The sequence below is a fragment of the Doryrhamphus excisus genome, chromosome 1, assembly GCF_030265055.1.
Source record: "Doryrhamphus excisus isolate RoL2022-K1 chromosome 1, RoL_Dexc_1.0, whole genome shotgun sequence".
NCBI lineage: Eukaryota > Metazoa > Chordata > Actinopteri > Syngnathiformes > Syngnathidae > Doryrhamphus > Doryrhamphus excisus.
In genome coordinates, this window is record NC_080466.1 from 43,252,125 (window position 1) to 43,270,505 (window position 18,381).

At 41.1% G+C, this 18,381-nt stretch overlaps 1 protein-coding gene and 1 long non-coding RNA gene across 2 annotated transcripts in view; one reads left to right on the forward strand and one right to left on the reverse strand.

The window, feature by feature from the left end:
• The window catches only part of LOC131107195 (uncharacterized), a 25,134-nt gene extending 15,180 nt beyond the window's left edge, over window positions 1-9,954 (forward strand). Inside the window, exon 3 of the long non-coding RNA XR_009120221.1 lies at window positions 9,630-9,954. This is a non-coding gene — a long non-coding RNA (uncharacterized LOC131107195). The remainder of the gene's footprint in view (window positions 1-9,629) is intronic.
• The window catches only part of LOC131106047 (caM kinase-like vesicle-associated protein), a 26,136-nt gene extending 11,059 nt beyond the window's left edge, over window positions 1-15,077 (reverse strand). Inside the window, exon 1 of the mRNA XM_058054779.1 lies at window positions 14,887-15,077. The gene's annotated coding sequence lies outside the window, so the exon portion shown is untranslated. The remainder of the gene's footprint in view (window positions 1-14,886) is intronic.
• Window positions 15,078-18,381: the final 3,304 nt, after the last annotated feature.

Consider the following 18,381-nt stretch of genomic DNA (forward strand, 5'->3'; position numbering starts at 1 on the left):
GGGATTCAGCCTAAATCTAGCATTCTAGTACCAACTTGCATCACATATCATTCTAACATACATCGAATAATTTTGCTGTTTGACTCATAATTTGACTGTGTTTAATAACGTCTCCTTTAATGGAGTCATCACCAGTAGGAGTCTGGTCCGTACTCCATCTGTGCACCATCATCCTCTGTGACTGATATGCCCTGACAGTGGTAAGATGCATAATCACATTAAATTATATATCAAGCATGTTATTTGGCGTCCATTATTTGGTTTTGAGTCCTCATCTGCAGCGACATCCATCTCAGACTTTGATCTAAAGCTGCCATTGCCACCAAGAACGCCACGCTCATATCTCAGACGTAGAACATCACATGCTTTCACGCGGTTCCTGACAGCGTAGCCCGAAGCTAAAATGCCAACCTTAGCATGTTAACGCAGTCAAAGTATTCCTCATTTATTTGCTGGTGTTTTGCAAGCGCAATGCCAAGGTTCACAATTAGTACACTAATTGCCACTTAAAATGGACTCCAGCTCTGTTTATGCAGATACAATAATAATACCGCTAACCAAATAAGCAGTCTAGTGTCAAGGTTAGGGGTGTTTTGTGACTGAATATAATGCATAATATGCATATGCTAACGGGCGACTCAAATAGCAACACATGTATGCATAATGTTTGTTTGACTGGGATCATTGACACGGAGGGTCACTGAAGGCCTCGTCTTATTGTGACAAGGATGTCATATTTAAGTGTTGGCACGAGATTTACATCACAAAGACACCCGGAATCTGTAAGCAAAAGATTTCCCTTAACTCAAAGCCTCCTGTGACTTCCTTATTTTGCATTAGTGCATACCCAATTTACAGTATACACCAGGGGTGCTCACACTTTTTCAGCATGCGAGCTACTTTTAAAATGACCGAGTCAAAATGATCTACCCACTACAAAAATGCAAAACATCTATTTATTTTCAAATGTATTGAGGATTATTTGTACGTACAATGTATGTTGATGTACCTTACATAACCAAATGAGCCAATATTGCAAAACACACATAATTAACTATTAACATTTTTTGTAATTACCTGAGTTTACTTTGATGACTTGCGCTGAATTGAACCAGCCAGGGATGCATAGTCCGGACAGTAGCTGCTGATAGCCAGCCTCAAGCACACTTCCAAATGTTTATCAGTCATGGATAATATCCGTATCATAATATCCGTATAATATTCCATATCCGTATGGAAGTGATATGTTTTTTGCCTTTTTACTTGGTCCAGTTTTTGCCTTTTTACTTGGTCCAGCTCCTTCACTCATTTTAGTGACCATAAACTTTAGCGAGGGCTTAAAATCTCGCAATTCGCCGACTAGCTTAGCACTTTGCATCGTTGTTTACGCATGAGCGGTGACCTAAAGGTCAAAATTCAGTTGTCATCTGACTGGTTGTCCTGTATGTCAATCAAGTAACGGGGATGGATGATAGGCTGACATTGTAAGTTCTGCTGCACTTAGAGACGTTGTTTGATTTGATTGGTCGCCCGAAGGGCAACATTCAGTTGTCATCTGAATGGCTGCCCTGTATATCAATCAAGTGACGGCATATTTTTGTAATGTCACGCCGCGATCGACCAGTACCACCTCCGCGATCGACCGGTAGCTCGCGATCGACTTAATGAGCACCCCTGGTTTACACATACACAACTGATGAATACAACAATTAAGTGTTGGTGTATGGGTAAGGTTAACAAAAGTCTTCTTTAGTTTTCCTTCTTTCCACTCAACGTACCGTACAGTAGAGTCGCACAATTGGTTCCAGTAATCCCTTAGCTGTCCCCCCCATGGGATGGACCTCCTCCTCATAACAACCTGTTTCTCCAGATGTCCTTGGTGATTCAAGGGTGAATCATTTACCATCTCCACAGACCTCCAGAACCGACACCTGTGCTGTGATATCCTTTCAGTCAGCGGATGTTCAATGCTAGCTGAACCAGTGGTGTAACCGATGACACACAAGCTAGGGATGTGTTAGAAACACTTTTGCAAGCAAATAATAAATTAGGAATTTATCATCTCTAACTGACGCTTATGCACACATAAACAGTAGATTGGGGGTTTTGGACCCCAGCTGGACCTTGTTGTGTATATTGTTTGTCTATGTTGAGTGTCTTTCCAGGATGTGGTAGAAACAATCAAACATGGAAAGCAACATAATATACTTAAAGACCTACACATTGTTGAAAATCTAGTAATTGTAGATGTTTGCAATTCAAATCATATACCAAATGTGTATGCATGTTCATTGCAATTCCCTTTTATTGTGAATGAACTGAATGAACAGCATGAAGAGGCTTCCTGGCTCCTGGGCCAGGAAGCCAACGCTGCTGCTTCTTCCAAGTGTGTTACGAGGTTCTTGGAAGGGAAAGGAGTTGACAGGTTGCTGTACTGCACACTTGCTGTCCGTGGTCTTGGTTGGTGTGAAATCCAAGGGAAGTTTTGGAAAATCGAACCGAAATCAAGTTCTTTTGGACTTAAAGTGCTCATGACCCCAAAAATGACAGTACTCACTTCATCAACATTTTGGTCATACTGCTGTCATAGATTTTGACACGCCACCCTCAGCTAAATGAACTAAAATACAAATATATGTTGATATAGGTGTTAGTGATATTACTGTAATATTTGGAGAGACACACAAGCACCAGACCGGGTCGCTAGTATTGCGGGTCTGAATTTTCTCGCTAATAAAAACAGGCTACTGAAACCCACGCCAAACTGAAACTGAACTCCAGACCCCTGACGCCACTTCCTGTCTGTCCCTCACTCATCTCCTCTAAGGAACAAATCTAGTGCAACAAAAACCAGCCTAAGTCTTATGATTTATTGTAATGACTCTTATTATGTCTGTTCTATTGGTTATTACGAGTGTAAAGGTGACCATAGGGGTGTTATTTCATGTTGAGGGCTCTAATAATGTTAGTAAACACATTTGGAAGGTTCTAACTACTACTGGAATTCTTCTTTTATTTGTCAGAAGACATATTAGAAGTTTGTATTCAGTGCTTTCCAGCCTTACTAACTATTCTCTCTCTGGGAGAAAATCCAGCAGAATTAAAGATAATCTCACTTGACAGAATGTTCATGAAAATTAGGATAGATTCTTGGTGAGAGAGTTTTACAAATTGCAGCAGAGTGTAGCAGCTGTGTTTCTGTCGGCTTTTGTGCAGGTCAACAGATGTTGCCGACCTCACTGATGGCTTTTTAAGCAACCGAGTCACAAAACAGCAGACCTAAAAGCTTGCATGTGATATAAATGGCAGATAATAGCCTTGTCTCCATGGTAACGTCGGTGAATTAGCAGGAAGGGACCTGCAGGAGACGACGTATTCCTCAAGGATAAAGAACCTCGCCTGCCGCGGTCTTCCTCTCCTCAGCACATGTGTCGTGCCCTATTGTGAGAAGTGACTCCAAAAGGGGTGGCGAGCCGTCCTGCATATGGTCCTCACGGTCCATGTGGGATCACAGCACTGACTAACACTCGACATACTGGCCACATTTCCTGTTAGACACACACAACGCAGGAAGCGCTCGGAAAATAGATGGCTAGATCGCTGCGGGACAGGACCTTCTTCAGACGCAAGAGGATTAGGCTCCATCTGTAAAGACCTGGAGGGTCAACTATCCGTTCTCAGGCCCTCGTCTCCAGGCTCTTCCAAAGAGATGTTAAGGTGGACGTCATCATCTTTGGAAATTTTGGTTCTAAGGTTTTATCTGCCATATTTATCTGACCTGTATGGAAGCCCGTTTCCGCCACTGAAAAAAAATTATGCCAATGTTAAATCGAAAGTCAAAATCACAAGATTAAAAAGTCGAAATTACGAGATAAAAAGTCAAAATTACGAGATAGAAAGTCGAAATTACGAGATAAAAAGTCAAAATTACGAGATAGAAAATCAAAATTACAAGATAAAAAGTCAAAATTTTGAGATAAGAAAGTCGAAATGATGGGATACCAACTGCACACATGCCACAGGTGCCGTCTTTTCCACAGTCGTCTTCGTCACTTGGCAAAATGGCTAGACAGTTATGAACAGCCACATTATTATTATTCATATTTATTATTTTGACGCCTCAAAATTCTTTCCAATGTGCGTTTGCTTAGTACAAAGTATTTCATCACTTGTAAAGCCACACTTAAAGTACTCCTCCATGTACTCACAGTCCATGTCTGAATAAGAGAGAAGAGCAGCTGCTGTGACTCTATATCTATAAAGCTATATCATAATTTACACTTTCTTATCTCATTATTATGACTTTCTATCTCAGAATTTTGACTTTCTTATCTCAAAAGTTTGACTTTTTATCTCAATATTTTGACTTTTTATCTCAATATTTTGACTTTTTATCTTGTTATTTTGACTTTTAACTTATAATTTAGACTTTTTATCTCGTTATTTTGACTTTTTATCTCATTATTATGATTTTCTATCTCATAATTTTGACTTTCTTATATCAAAAGTTTGACTTTTTATCTCGTAATTTTGACTTTTTATCCCGTTATTTTGACTTTCTTATATCAAAAGTTTGACTTTTTATCTCGTAATTTTGACTTTTTATCTCGTTATTTTGACTTTTAACTTATAATTTAGACTTTTTATCTCGTTATTTTGACTTTTTATCTCGTTATTTTGACTTTTAACTTATAATTTAGACTTTTTATCTCGTTATTTTGACTTTTTATCTCATTATTATGACTTTCTATCTCATAATTTTGACTTTCTTATATCAAAAGTTTGACTTTTTATCTCGTAATTTTGACTTTTTATCCCGTTATTTTGACTTTTTATTTCATAATTTTGACTATTTATCCCATAATTTCGACTATTTATCTCATTATTTTGACTTTCTATCTCAGAATTTTGACTTTTTATTTCATAATTTTGACTATTTATCCCATAATTTCGACTATTTATCTCATTATTTTGACTTTCTATCTCAGAATTTTGACTTTTTATCTCATTATTTCGATGTACCATTGGGATAATTTTTTTTTCAGTGGCGGAAACGAGCTTCCATAGACCCGAGAGGCAGGGGGGAATTTCAGTATGAGTGCGAACCGGCCAACATGCCGTCAAGGCTGTGATTGGTGGGCTTTTAGAACGTGACTTTCTGTGTGTATTTGACCCGTTCAAATTGAAATGATGGAAAACCCAAACCCACAGCGCACCCTCTCATTAGGGATGTCATTTATTCACGCAACCTCGCACCAAATGCATCATCACGACTCCAAACGATAAAGTTTGGGAAGTGATTCCATTGCATTCTATTCTTTCCTCCATGTAAAACTGTGTTTCCACTCGCTGTATGCAAAACGTTGTGTTCTAATTACATCCCCGTGACGGCGTTGACATGAAATGAAACTGTGCGGGCACAAAGGAGCCAATTTTAACCGACTGACTCATAAAGGCAAACAAGTGGCTACGGCACAATGTGTGCTGGCAAATTTGGAGCCACAACACTAAAAGCCCATGGGGTTGGTCCTCTGATGCGCGCTTGGCCTTTCTCATATGCGCTAATGGGGCTGGAGGAGCAGACTCGGCGTACTACAAAATCTTCTTTCCACCGCAAAGCTGGACTCCAGCTTCTTTTTCTCCCACGCAAAAGAGGAAATGTAATCTCAGAGGCCTTTTCTCCAGTCAGTAGTAGCAGTCTGCATCTAAATATACGTTCCTGGTGTCAGCAGCGATACAGTTAATCTGTTTTGTTGTAATCTGGTGCGTGGTGGCGCTCAATGAGGAGAGCGCATAACACGCTGAGCAAACAAGCAGGGAGGAGTGGCGTCAAGCCAGCGACACGGGAACATGTGACAGGAGGTCAGCGTGGTGGGAGGTGACGAGATGAATGACTGTGGTGTGAATTATTGGCGCTAATGGAGCATCCTCCTCCGCCAAACTCTTTCCTCGGCTTTGCTCATCTTATGGCCTGGTTTACCTTTGCACAAACCTCGCATGCTATGCTATGCTATGCTATGCTATGCTATGCTATGCTATGCTATGCTATGCTATGCTTCTCCAGATCTGCTTGGATGCTTGACATGGTTCCTCCTAAATCCACGCTAGTTCTGCTTTAATGCTATTAATGCAAAACATTGACTATTTAGAATGGCTTCCTCTTCACACTTCACAGGCTAATCTGACCGTTCTATGCGCCTGTTGTTGGTTGCCGTGGTTACACGTCCTTCAGTATGGCATAGCAGTACTGTACTGTTCCTGCTCAATGCAGAGAAATGCAGGGGGTGGGGTGGGGGGGTGGGGGGTTCATAATCTATGCTGCAGAAATGTAGGCCACATTTTATTCAATCATTTCTCATTTTCTGCACGTGTGTTTTTACATATCTAATACTTCATTCATATTTGGAAAAAATAACAATCAAGAAAAGAATAAAATACAGTAGAGAGTAGATGCTACTATGAATACCGCCCTAAATTAGTGCAAGGTCCGTTTTCATTTTACCATTTTGTACTTCAAATTCCGCAGCGTCACTCTATCATGGATTTATAAATCTTTGGTTGACTACGACATATTTAGCTAATTGTATGTATTTCTGGCCTAACTCGAACATTTTCAAGCCTAATAATTTTCAAGCTAAATAAACTAAAATACAAATGTAATTGAGAAGATACACGTTTTTAGGAGGTATTATTCTACCCTGGTCACTAGTTATCAGTAATGTTGCATTGATGAGACACTGCAGGAAGTACGCTAGTCAATGTGAATTTTCGATGAAAGTCAAATGGAGTTATTGGGACATACCAAGGGGGCGGTATGCATGGCGGATGAAGAACACAGCATCCCAAGACAAACACTTGCTACCCACAGTAACATTTGGTGGTGGTTCCATCATGCTTCAAGTTGAAGGTGGCATGGATTCCAGACAGTATCAGCAGATTGTTGCCAAGAGTCTTCAAGATTCTGTGACAAAGTTGAAGTTGGGTCTGGGCTGGATACTTCCAACAAGACAATGACCCTAAACCCTGCTCCAGTTCTACAAAGGCATTAATGCAGAGGAACAAGTCCAACGTTCTGGAATGGCCATTTCAGCCCCTAGACCTAAATATTATTCCAAATCTGTGGTGGGATTTAAAGCGGAACCATCAAACCTGACTCAAGTGGACATGTTTTGGAAAAAGGAATGGTCCAAAATACCTTCAACCAGAATCCAGGCCCTCATTGGAAGCTATAGGAAGCTTTTATTTCTGTAAAAGGAGGCTCTACTAAATATTGATGTCATTTTTTGGGTGGGGTGCACAAATTTTCTTGAAATAACTGTTCTGTAAATCCTATGAACTTGATTTCACTTCTCATCTATCACTGTGTTGGTCTGCTGTATGATATAGTTACCTGGAATGGATGATCCCAACAAGGAACATCTTGAAAATGATCAGGGGTGCCCAAAATTTTCATACCACTGTATACTATATTGGTGACAAGGTGATTATAGGGGTGTAATTTCAGGTCTAGAGGTCTCCAATATAATATTTTATAACATTTTATATTCATGTTGCACATAACTACAGTTTATCTTTATTTTTTAGACGATACAGAAGAAATGTAATCCACTGTAGATCTATGGAATACGATGGAATATAATAGGATACAATCCACAAAAACTGAACATTAACACCACAGCCTTCGTAAGGTCTAAGTCTTTAATTATTACTACTTTCCACGATGAAGAACACCCTGAGGAAACAGCCGGGGTCACGGTGGTAATAACACCGATGACCGCCCATCACCTCTGCTGCACAGTGGGTGAAGATCAAGACTACTGTAACCTCCACGTGCATTTGCATAAGCAGCGCACCCGCAGATGAACAAGCCTACAGTCTCCGCGTGAATCAATGTCGAGGTGAAATATTAATCCATTCCATTTAGAATTCCACTTCAAACATTCTATTTGTGGATGATAGGCAGGATTGCCCTTTGATGTTCCATGATGCTGTGAGTAACCCTTCCACTATACATGAGACTTGAGGGCAGACCGGATCCCCTCCATTGGATCGCTAGACATTTACAATGAATGATGCTGCAGCCCATTGACGTCTACTTCATGAATCAGTCTCACTGTCTTAAGTGATGAGCAGCAGCCTCCTGGAGTAACGAGGCAGCGGCTGTGTCATCAACGCAAACAACCGGTCTAGTCTTCCCTTCCGATGGTATAGCATGGGGATGGTGTGTGTAGGATTGTGTAGCGGTCGTCTTCATTTCTCAACGGACATCCTGACATCCGAGCTCACCTCCCCGAGATCCTCTCATGGATTAGTGAAAATACAAAAATAAGAGTAAAAAAAAGTACCTCATTGTAATCCTATGTAATGTATTAAACAAAGAAAAGCTCCACATCAAATTCCCAAACATCAGTTTGTTTCCCAATGAGAGGATGAGATCACATGGTTTGATGTGGGTGAGTGACTTTTCCTTTAAACTTTAATCCAAAATGAAGGAACAACAAATTTCTCCCCGCACACAACACAAGGGATTTGGCTGATTAGCATGCCTGGAAGCAACAAAAACATATTTTAAGTAGCTGCTGTCTGTCTGCTTTCTTGTCTGCCCATTATCTTCATTGGTCTGGGATGTTTTAGCAGAGAGACGGCTTGTTAACGTAGCACGTCTCTTGATATGAACACTGGTCCCGGGGTAAAACACATCGATTAATTGGTTCAAATCGGTTAATTGGTTCGACATTAATGAACTGAACATTTCGCAAAACTTTTTTTATAATACGCCTTTTACTATTATTAGAGCTCATGACATGAAATAGCACCCCTATAGTCATACTATTCTTTATTACACCACATTACGCAACACAAATGCGCAGGGACATAAGACACGGCCTCCGTTCATAGCATATAGCAAGTCACAAGCTAACTATTATTATTTGTTCTAATCTTAAAGGGTACCTATTATGCTCATTTTTCTGCCCTTTGTATTGAGTTGTGGTCTCCTATAGAGCCGCGACACACAATAACCCGCACAAAAAATTTTGCAGAATCTGCAAAAATATATTCCACCCACCCACAGCCCGCCTCCGTGCACGCCCACTCTGCTGTGATTGGTCACACGCCCAAAGAAAATCCTAAATATGTACCATATAAGGAAGTCCGCCCCTCTGTGAGGTCATAAAGAACGGTTTCATTTTGGTGCAAACCTCATTATCTGAAACTTTGGCATCGTTTAACACCGGAATACATCATTTTAATGACATTTATAGGTCAGATAAGTGGAAAAAGCATCACAGGCCTATAATAGCATAATAATTCATTCATAATATTAGCAGATTCTAAAAATATATTTGATTTGTTGCTTTGAAATCTAAAGATTGGCAGCAGCCCGATCTCATGTTTCTACCACATTTGATTAGGCAATGTGCTTTTTAAAAAAAAAACTAAATGTTAAGAATAATTGTAATCATACAGAAATTACATTAATCACAGCGTTCAATGGACAGCTATGATGAATGTATTTATTTTATGTCATTATTAGTTGTTTTTAACACCTCCCCTGACCGTCATTGGACCTAACCTGTTTGACAAACTGAGCACTTTTTCTCCGCTGTCGTCCCTTTTCCGTTTCAAAGAGCTCTGACCCGCATGGACTTGTGAAACAAACCCTTCCATCTGCCGTGTCACCATCTCATCTCTCATCTGTTTGGAGGTTTGATTTCTCTGGCTGAGATTTGGCACGGCTGCAAATGAGCAAGACGACATTTACTCCCCAAATCCCCTCCGAAGAAGATGGTCACTTATACAAAGAAGGCATTTTCACTTCGCCTTGAGAGGTCAATCGTTTCTGATCTTGACAAGTATAACAGATATATATATATATTAAAAAAAACATGTATCAATATTTAAAAGCTGAGATCGTATCAGTGATGTTTTGTGTCAAGGCCAAAATGATTAATAAATAAGTATATATGTATAAATATGCATGTGTGTGTGTGTGTGTGAAATGCCCATAATGCGACGACATTGTTGGAGTCGTGTGCATGCAGCTTATTGTCCGATTTGCAATGGTTCAAACCCTCAGATGGCGGCGCAGTCGCGGTGATCACTGTCTCCCTGGTGTCCGCAGGTTCCGTGAAACTGTTTCTTCTTCGTTGTATGCTAACACGTCTTAGGGTCTGCATCTCGCAGTCACATTTCAAAACAGTTGGTTTGTCTTTCACGGTAGTTTATAGCTCGAATACGAAGCCTCGTTGTGCCCATAAGGAAGATACTTGCATCCCGTCTTGTGTGCAGTGCAACCCATACTGCTGTATGAATGGGAATGAATGTATCTACCCCAGGGCAGCTGTGACTACAGATGTAGTTTACCATTACTAGTGTGTGACGTTCTAGTGATGAATAATGGGTTTCACTGGAAAACGTTTTGGGTATCTTTACAGGCACTACATAAATGCAATACATTAGTAGTATTATTACACTGGAACCTTGGTTAGCGTCCTTAACCGTCAGACTCTAGCTGAAACGTACTGTAACCAAATATATTTCCCGTAAGAAATAATGGAAATCCAATTAATCCATTTCAGAAAGGCAAGGCAGATCCAACGTGATCGCTAAAACAGCGTGTGCTAACGTGCTAACAGCGGAGTCTATTTTTTTTGTTAAAGTCTGAAAAAGACGTTGCAGTTAAGTTTCCCCTGGTGTCACAGAACCGGGGAAGTTTAATGCGACCAAACTCATCCACCATTTGAAGCAGCAGCTCACAGGACAAGAAGAAGTCATTAGCCATAACGGAAAAGATTCGTTCAGACGGATTTAAATGCTTCATTGAGCATCTTGAACCTGACTATATTATTTCATTGTGGGTAAATCGAACATCATCTCCAAACAATAGAGCTCACTGGTATATAAGCCGTGCCCAGTGAGGGTAATTGGGCAGGTTAAACAATAGCCCACCGGAAAAGTCATTGATCTTTGTCCTTGTCCTCCTCCTGGGAACTCAACACACTAAAGTCGTCTTCTTCACTCTCAGAACCGAACAGCTCCACGATTCCCAAGCTCACCAGGTGGTGATCAAACTTTTTACAACAAAGTATAAAAGTACCAAATCCTCTTAATGACCAATGTGTAACATAAAAAAAACTCTCAAGCCGTAAACATCACGTCACGCCACTGCTTGAATATAGGCATGCCCTTATTCCAACTGGGCAACAATATCATAAAACGCCACACATGCAAGTAAGAACAGGCACATTTCCTGTGTACTGGTGTGTGCGTTATTATATTCTCTTCAAAATATTCCATAAAAAAAAAGGTCAATAGAAGTTCTGCATCCATAACCACAATTTGAAAGACAAGAGCATATTATTTTTGATTAAAACACAGTAGCGTGTCTCAAATGACCTCTTCGGGCCTCCACATGACATCTCTGCCGCAGCACTAATTGCCTGTTTGCCGCTATAGTGCTGCAGTGTGTGTTCCGACGCGAGCATTAAGCACACAACTCGCTGTGTGACAACAGTTTTGCAGCATGGGTCTTGCACAGGACTCTCTGAGGTCCCATAGTAATTTTAATCAGCACAAAAATAAAAACCCCATTCTGCATGGAGAGTAAATATCGACATAATGTCCTTGGGACTTGGGACTAAGGTGAGCGGACCACCTGTAAAGGCCCAAACAAGCCCGTATAGTGCCTGCTGAGAGTGTGACTGTTTACTCGGGAAGTCATATAAAGGAGGCGAATGGCTCGTCTTTCACTGAAGCATCATTTTGAGCAGCATTTCACAAGTCTGCAATCCTCCCATTTCCCAATGACTCTGCCACAGCGCACAGAATCAAGAGCACTCCAAGCCGCTCTCCCCGGGGATCCAATTCTACACAAATTGCGAGCGTATTCAGGAATCCGCTGCTCTTTCCAGCAGCAGCAGCAGCTGCTGCCATGACCCGCCCTGGGTCCAGTGCAGGGACGGACCTCTTATGAAGCCCAGCGAATCATTACATATGGCTCAGTGGTGCCCCGGTGTGAATCTCTCACTTGAAAGTCTCTTATGACACATGGGTGAATGACTTTAACCTCTCGTGCAAATGCTCCCGTTGTACACACTTGGCTGAAATCGCTCAGATGTTTCCACCGAAGAAGGAAGAATCACTCACGTATTCGGGAACTGACGACCGTGATAACGATGAAAAGGTTTCAAATGTTTAAAACAAACAACTGACAACTACATCAACACACTAGTACACGACACCATTGTTTGTCGATGGTCAACTTAATTGGTTCCAAACCAGACAAAGTAGGATTCTTCATTTATAAATCGAATATTTTCATACTGGGAGCCTAAAAAACCAGTTCACGACATTCTAAATATGGTTTTTAATATCATTTGAGGGTGGCACGGTGGTCTAGGGGTTAGCGCGTAGACCTCACAGCTAGGAGACCAGGGTTCAATCCCACCCTCGGGCATCTCTGTGTGGAGTTTGCATGTTCTCCCCGTGCATGCGTGGGTTTTCTCCGGGTACTCCGGTTTCCTCCCACATTCCAAAAACATGCTAGGTTAATTGGCGACTCCAAATTGTCCATAGGTATGAATGTGAGTGTGAATGGTTGTTTGTCTATATGTGCCCTGTGATTGGCTGGCGACCAGTCCAGGGTGTACCCCGCCTTACGCCCGAAGACAGCTGGGATAGGCTCCAGCACCCCCCGCGACCCTCGTGAGGAAAAGCGGTAGAAAATGAATGAATGAATGAACATCATTTGAGCCCTCTAGACATCAAATAACACCCCTATAGTCAACTTCACACACGTATTACCCAACGTAGAAAACACACAAATGAGAGCATGGAAGAGAGGAAGTGAGGTCGGGGGTTCAGAGTAGAGTTTAAGCTTGGATCGGATTACAGCTGTAACATTAGCTTGTGTTGTCATTGTGCCGGTGGTGAGATAATTCAAACCTGCAATAAAAGCCTGCTGTTCCGGCGATCGAGTGTGATGCTTGTGTGGGAAAACATTACTGACACCTAGTGACCAGTGTAGAATACTACAGAGCATCGCGTCTCGGAATGCCTTATAGTTTATTTCGCCATTTTCTCGCTGCCCACCTATGCGATGTGACGCTTTGTGAAGTGAGACAGATTTTGGTTTGGGCGACAGCAACGTAAACCCAACAGGTTCCATCCAAATGTGGCGTTTACATAGAGAGATTGTAGCCACTTCAGAGTTTGGATAGAATATTTACTGTTAGAGCCGCATATTTTCCACATATTCTTGATCATAAATTCAGTTAGCATGGATTTATTAGCCACTTCACTCTACAGAATAATCTCAGAACTGTAAACGTTTGATTGGCACGTCACATGACCTCCTACAAAACTGCTTAGTCGTCTACTGTGTCAATAGCAAATTAACTTCAGATTGCAATATAGTAACAGCTCCTGTTCTGACGCATGTAGCTCCGTATGTAGCTCGTTTCAGTCCATGGAGTCATGGGTTCCAACATAGATGGCTCATATTAACATGAAGCGAACCCCTACAGTTGATGGTTGGGTCCGTAACATATCAGAAAATTGACAAAAATGCCCTAGACTGTTTTCCATAGCCAACGCTGATATGTGTGAATATCTTGTTTTGGCTAAGGTACAGCATGTGTGTGTGTTTTTAGTCCAAAATAAATCCTGGGCTAACTTAATATTTGGGTACTGCAATCAAGTCCTGCACCTGTCAACAGGTACGCAAAATGCTCTAACTGCAGGTTTCAGTTCTTTCCATGGATGTTGAGTAGCATTTAGTGTAAATCAGGGCTCATGGGATGCCACTTTAGTGTGTTTGGGGTCGTCATCCTGGTGGAGGACCCCTGACCAAGCTTTCTGACATTGGGAAACACGTGTCACTCCAGAATTCCTGAATAATCTTGAGATTGAATTATACCCTGCACTCAAATCAAAGCAGACTTAAAACGTTTCCTTCGTGTTTCATAGCAGCTGTGCTGAATGCTTCCTTTTACCAGCCATTTTCTCAACAAAAACTTGGCGGCGGCCATGGTTCCAGTAAACTGAACGGACTGTAGGAATGTTTCAACGGCCCCAAGCTAATATTCCTTCTGTGGCTGGGAACATGAACGAGTTCAGACAGATTAGTGTCAGTGTGGCAAAGGCAGCCATAGTAAAAAGTCTCATCTAGCGCACGGTCACAGTAGCGCAACTTCATCCTCGTGAACTCGCATCCTTCGTGCACAATGCACAAACGTCACAATTCAAGGTGTGGAGTTTGCATGTTTGTCCATACTTGTCCCCTCCCTTCCTCAGGTTCTACATGCCAAAAACACGCCTAATTAGAGGCTCTAAATTGTCCCAATATCAACTATATCAATATCATATATCTTTTATTTACACATGGGAGGGCTTTGATGAATAGTATTTTTACTCCAATAATTATTATTATTGTTTATGTATGAAACAATTGAAAGCCTTTATACTGTGTTTTATTTTTGTATAACAATTATGATCACAAAAAAAAGGAAAAATCACATAATCTTGACAAAGTATTGTTATTAGTACATTGTACTAATTACTGATATTATAACAAGTAGACACCAAAATGTAGAGTATCACTCACGCCTAATAGAGCATAAAAATGTCTTCTAAATGTGTGTGATGGTTAAACATGACAAAAGTTACGAAACCACTGAAATGCAGCATCAGCACCAAGTATACTCCGGAGTACTTGGAGTAATAATTCCAAAAAAGACGGATGTCTTCACTTCATTCACAATTCCAAACCATAAATGCTACCAGTTTTACCAAACTTGTGTTCTAATAAGAGCTTATCTCATTTCAAATCACTTCGAGTCTCTTTTAGTTGGAAACACGGAAGGTAAATGATTAAAACCAACTCACCTGGACCCCGAATTCCGTGTCCGAACGATTCCTGGTAAAGGTAGACTATGTGGTCCTCCGGGTCCACCTGGTCGACGCTCAATACGGGTAAAGTTGCTGGGAATGGAAGTTGTTCTCAAGCAGGTTCTTGCGCCCTAGCTGCAGCCCGGAGTAGTGTGCGGTGCACCATCTGCCGTGACACTGAGCGTCGAGCTCCGTGGACGGGGAGGAGGGTGGGGGTGTCCTCGCCCAGCGAACACAACAACGCGCAGACACACGCTGGCTCCATTTCACCTCGTCGTTTTTCATTGACGCCTCTATTGAGCACTTAGCGGAGTTTCCGGTGCTATAGTGTAGATATTTAATGTTATATGCTACTAATATTTACTGTACGTACACTTTTTAATAGTGTGTGGACACTTTACATTCATTCCGATACCATCGGCGTCACGTGACGTACACCCATACTCAGTGCACGTGAAGGGTACAATGAAATACAAGGCAATACAGCACGTGGCAATAGTCTACACTAGAGGTGGGCAAACTACGGCCCGGGGGCCACATTCGGCTCGCCAAGTGTTTAAATACGGCCCGCCCGTTCTTTCCAAAGTATTTCAGTGAAACTTACACGACATACAAAAAAGGGACGCTAGCACATATAGTAGCAGGTTGCATGACACTTTTACAGATATAAGTTTAAAGATAAAAAGATACGCAGTACAGCACTTTTAACACATAAACGTATCATTTTAAACGTCCCTCTGCTATGACCCCAAATGTGTTTTAGGTGAAAAAAAAATTCTAAAGTTGTAATACTATGAGAAATAAAAAACAAGAATGAAGTTACAAATTTTCGAAAAAAAAAGTCATAATATTAAAGTCATAATATTAAGAGAATTTTTTATTTTACAGGAAAAAAGTGGTCATTTACAAACATAAGTCATAATATCCTGAGCAAAAACATGTCATTTTTTGGAAGCATAAAGTTGAAATATTTAAGAGGAAAGTTGTTGTTTTCTAATTATGAGAAACAAAACAAAGTCTGAATTTGCACATTGTGGAAAATTGGCTTTGGAGAAAAGATATAACATGACAAATATGATGGGAATAAAGAAGAAAATGTACATGTTGAAATATTTGAATAAAACAACAACAAAATGTAAAAACAAGAAAAAGAAGGTTGCGTTTAAGAAGAATAAGTTCATATGAATATTCCCATTCATCCAATCATCATCATCATATTTTCAGGGCGTTCAATCGATCCAACTGGACCATTCAGGGTGACTTTAAAGGAAGGCTAGGGCTGTCCTATCTAGTCTGACTGGTGTATGTCCCATCTAGGATTTAATGAACTGATGAAGCCTGCTCGGCCCTCGATGGAAAGGTTGGACACCCCTGCAATAAAGTCGATAAAACGCTACAAAAGTGGCCTTTAAATGTGCTTAACATGTTAAGACGCAAGGCCCGGCGACCCTGGCGTATCCGAGTGTCAGCAGAAAAGCCCCCCCCTGCCATATTGGTCATTTATGGGGTCGGACTGGGATTCTGAGCGGTTCGAATCAGGCTTGTCAGGTTTATGAGAAATGGTGCAAACCCGATAGACTCAAAGGAGCAAGCTTAATTTTGTTATATGACAGCTTATACCTCGGGTGTCCAAATTTGCAGCCTGTGGCACATTGTGGGAATAAAAATAAACAATATGAAAAATGGGGAAAATGGAAAGAAATAAACTGACATGTTGACGAATAATTTATGGCCTTATTTTTATAAAATCAAATATATATAAAAATGTCAGTCGGACCCCGTTTCATTTGGTTTTTCAGTATGTGGCCTTCGCCTGTCCCCCTTATACAGTGACAATGGAGACTATTCTTGTTTAATTTTTTTTTTCAAACGTGCCAAAAATGACACTTCACAAATCAAATAAGCAATTATATTAATTTGACGATGAGAGGATGAGCGAATACTGTAGTCCAGGGGTGCTCATTAAGTCGATCGCGAGCTACCGGTCGATCGCGGAGGTGGTACTGGTCGATCGCTGGTCGATCGCGGCGTGACATTAAAAAAATATCATCCCAGCATCAATGCCGTCACTTGATTGACACACAGGACAACCAATCAGATGACAACTGAATTTTGACCTTTAGGTCACCGCTCATGCGTAAACAACGATGCAAAGTGCTAAGCTAGTCGGCGAATTGCGTCAGATTTTAAGCCCTCGCTAAAGTTTATGGTCACTAAAATGAGTGAAGGAGCTGGACCAAGTAAAAAGGCAAAAACTGGACCAAGTAAAAAGGCAAAAAACATATCACTTCCATACGGATATGGAATATTATACGGATATTATGATACGGATATTATCCATGACTGATAAACATTTGGAAGTGTGCTTGAGGCTGGCTATCAGCAGCTACTGTCCGGACTATGCATCCCTGGCTGGTTCAATTCAGTGCAAGTCATCAAAGTAAACTCAGGTAATTACAAAAAATGTTAATAGTTAATTATGTGTGTTTTGCAACATTGGCTCATTTGGTTATGTAAGGTACATCAACATACATTGTACGTACAAATAATCCTCAATACATTTGAAAATAAATAGATGTTTTGCATTTTTGTAGTGGGTAGATCATTTTGACTCGGTCATTTTAAAAGTAGCTCGCATGCTGAAAAAGTGTGAGCACCCCTGCTGTAGTCTTATGAAGGAAATCTTGATGATGGACGTACATTTCCAGTGTTGGGTTTTATCTCAGGGTAACATTACCGGAACAAAAGAAAACTGTGATTTTTCTCATATTAAAAAAGTTGAATGCCCACCAAGCATTGGAAAACATTGGAGGTGTGAAACAATGCAAAGTCATTCAGCAAGACCTAAAAAGTGGGTGTCGCTTCACAGCATGTCTGATAGGTTTAGCACTAAGAGTGAGTCACTTTATTTCCTGTCATGATTATATGGCTGGTGTAACCCAGCCAAGTTCTCTTTTTCGCAGAAAGTAGACTAAGCTGTAATTTGTCAGTCCTGGTACAAAAGTGACAGCTGGTAATCTGTCACAGGGGTGTTGTGCTCTTTAGGGAGACTCACGGGTTCCGGTCACAAAGTAGACTTCCTTCCTGCGAGAGGTGTATCTAATGTGTGTTTTATCCTGGCAGTGGAGCACAGAAAGTACCATTTAGGTCACGGTGGTTCTAAGCTAATTATCGGAGACATCCTGTCGCCCCGCCGCCGCCACCGCTCTCCTCCGATGTTTCTGTAGCGAGCCTTGTACTTCCAGTCACAGAGAGACCTGCTGTTTTCTCTGCAAGTGCCTGATATCGCAACAGCAACCGTGGCCTTGTAGCATCACCGCACTCAAGCTGGAGTTGCTATAGCAACCGGTGATCGGAAGCATTATTCCTCTGTTTGTGAGCATATTGAAGCGATGATGAGGGAAAAAAATGACTTTATAATCAGTCATCGGCAAGACGGCGGCATCTGCACCACAATGCCAGGCTTTCTAAACGCCAGTAGAGCAATAAATG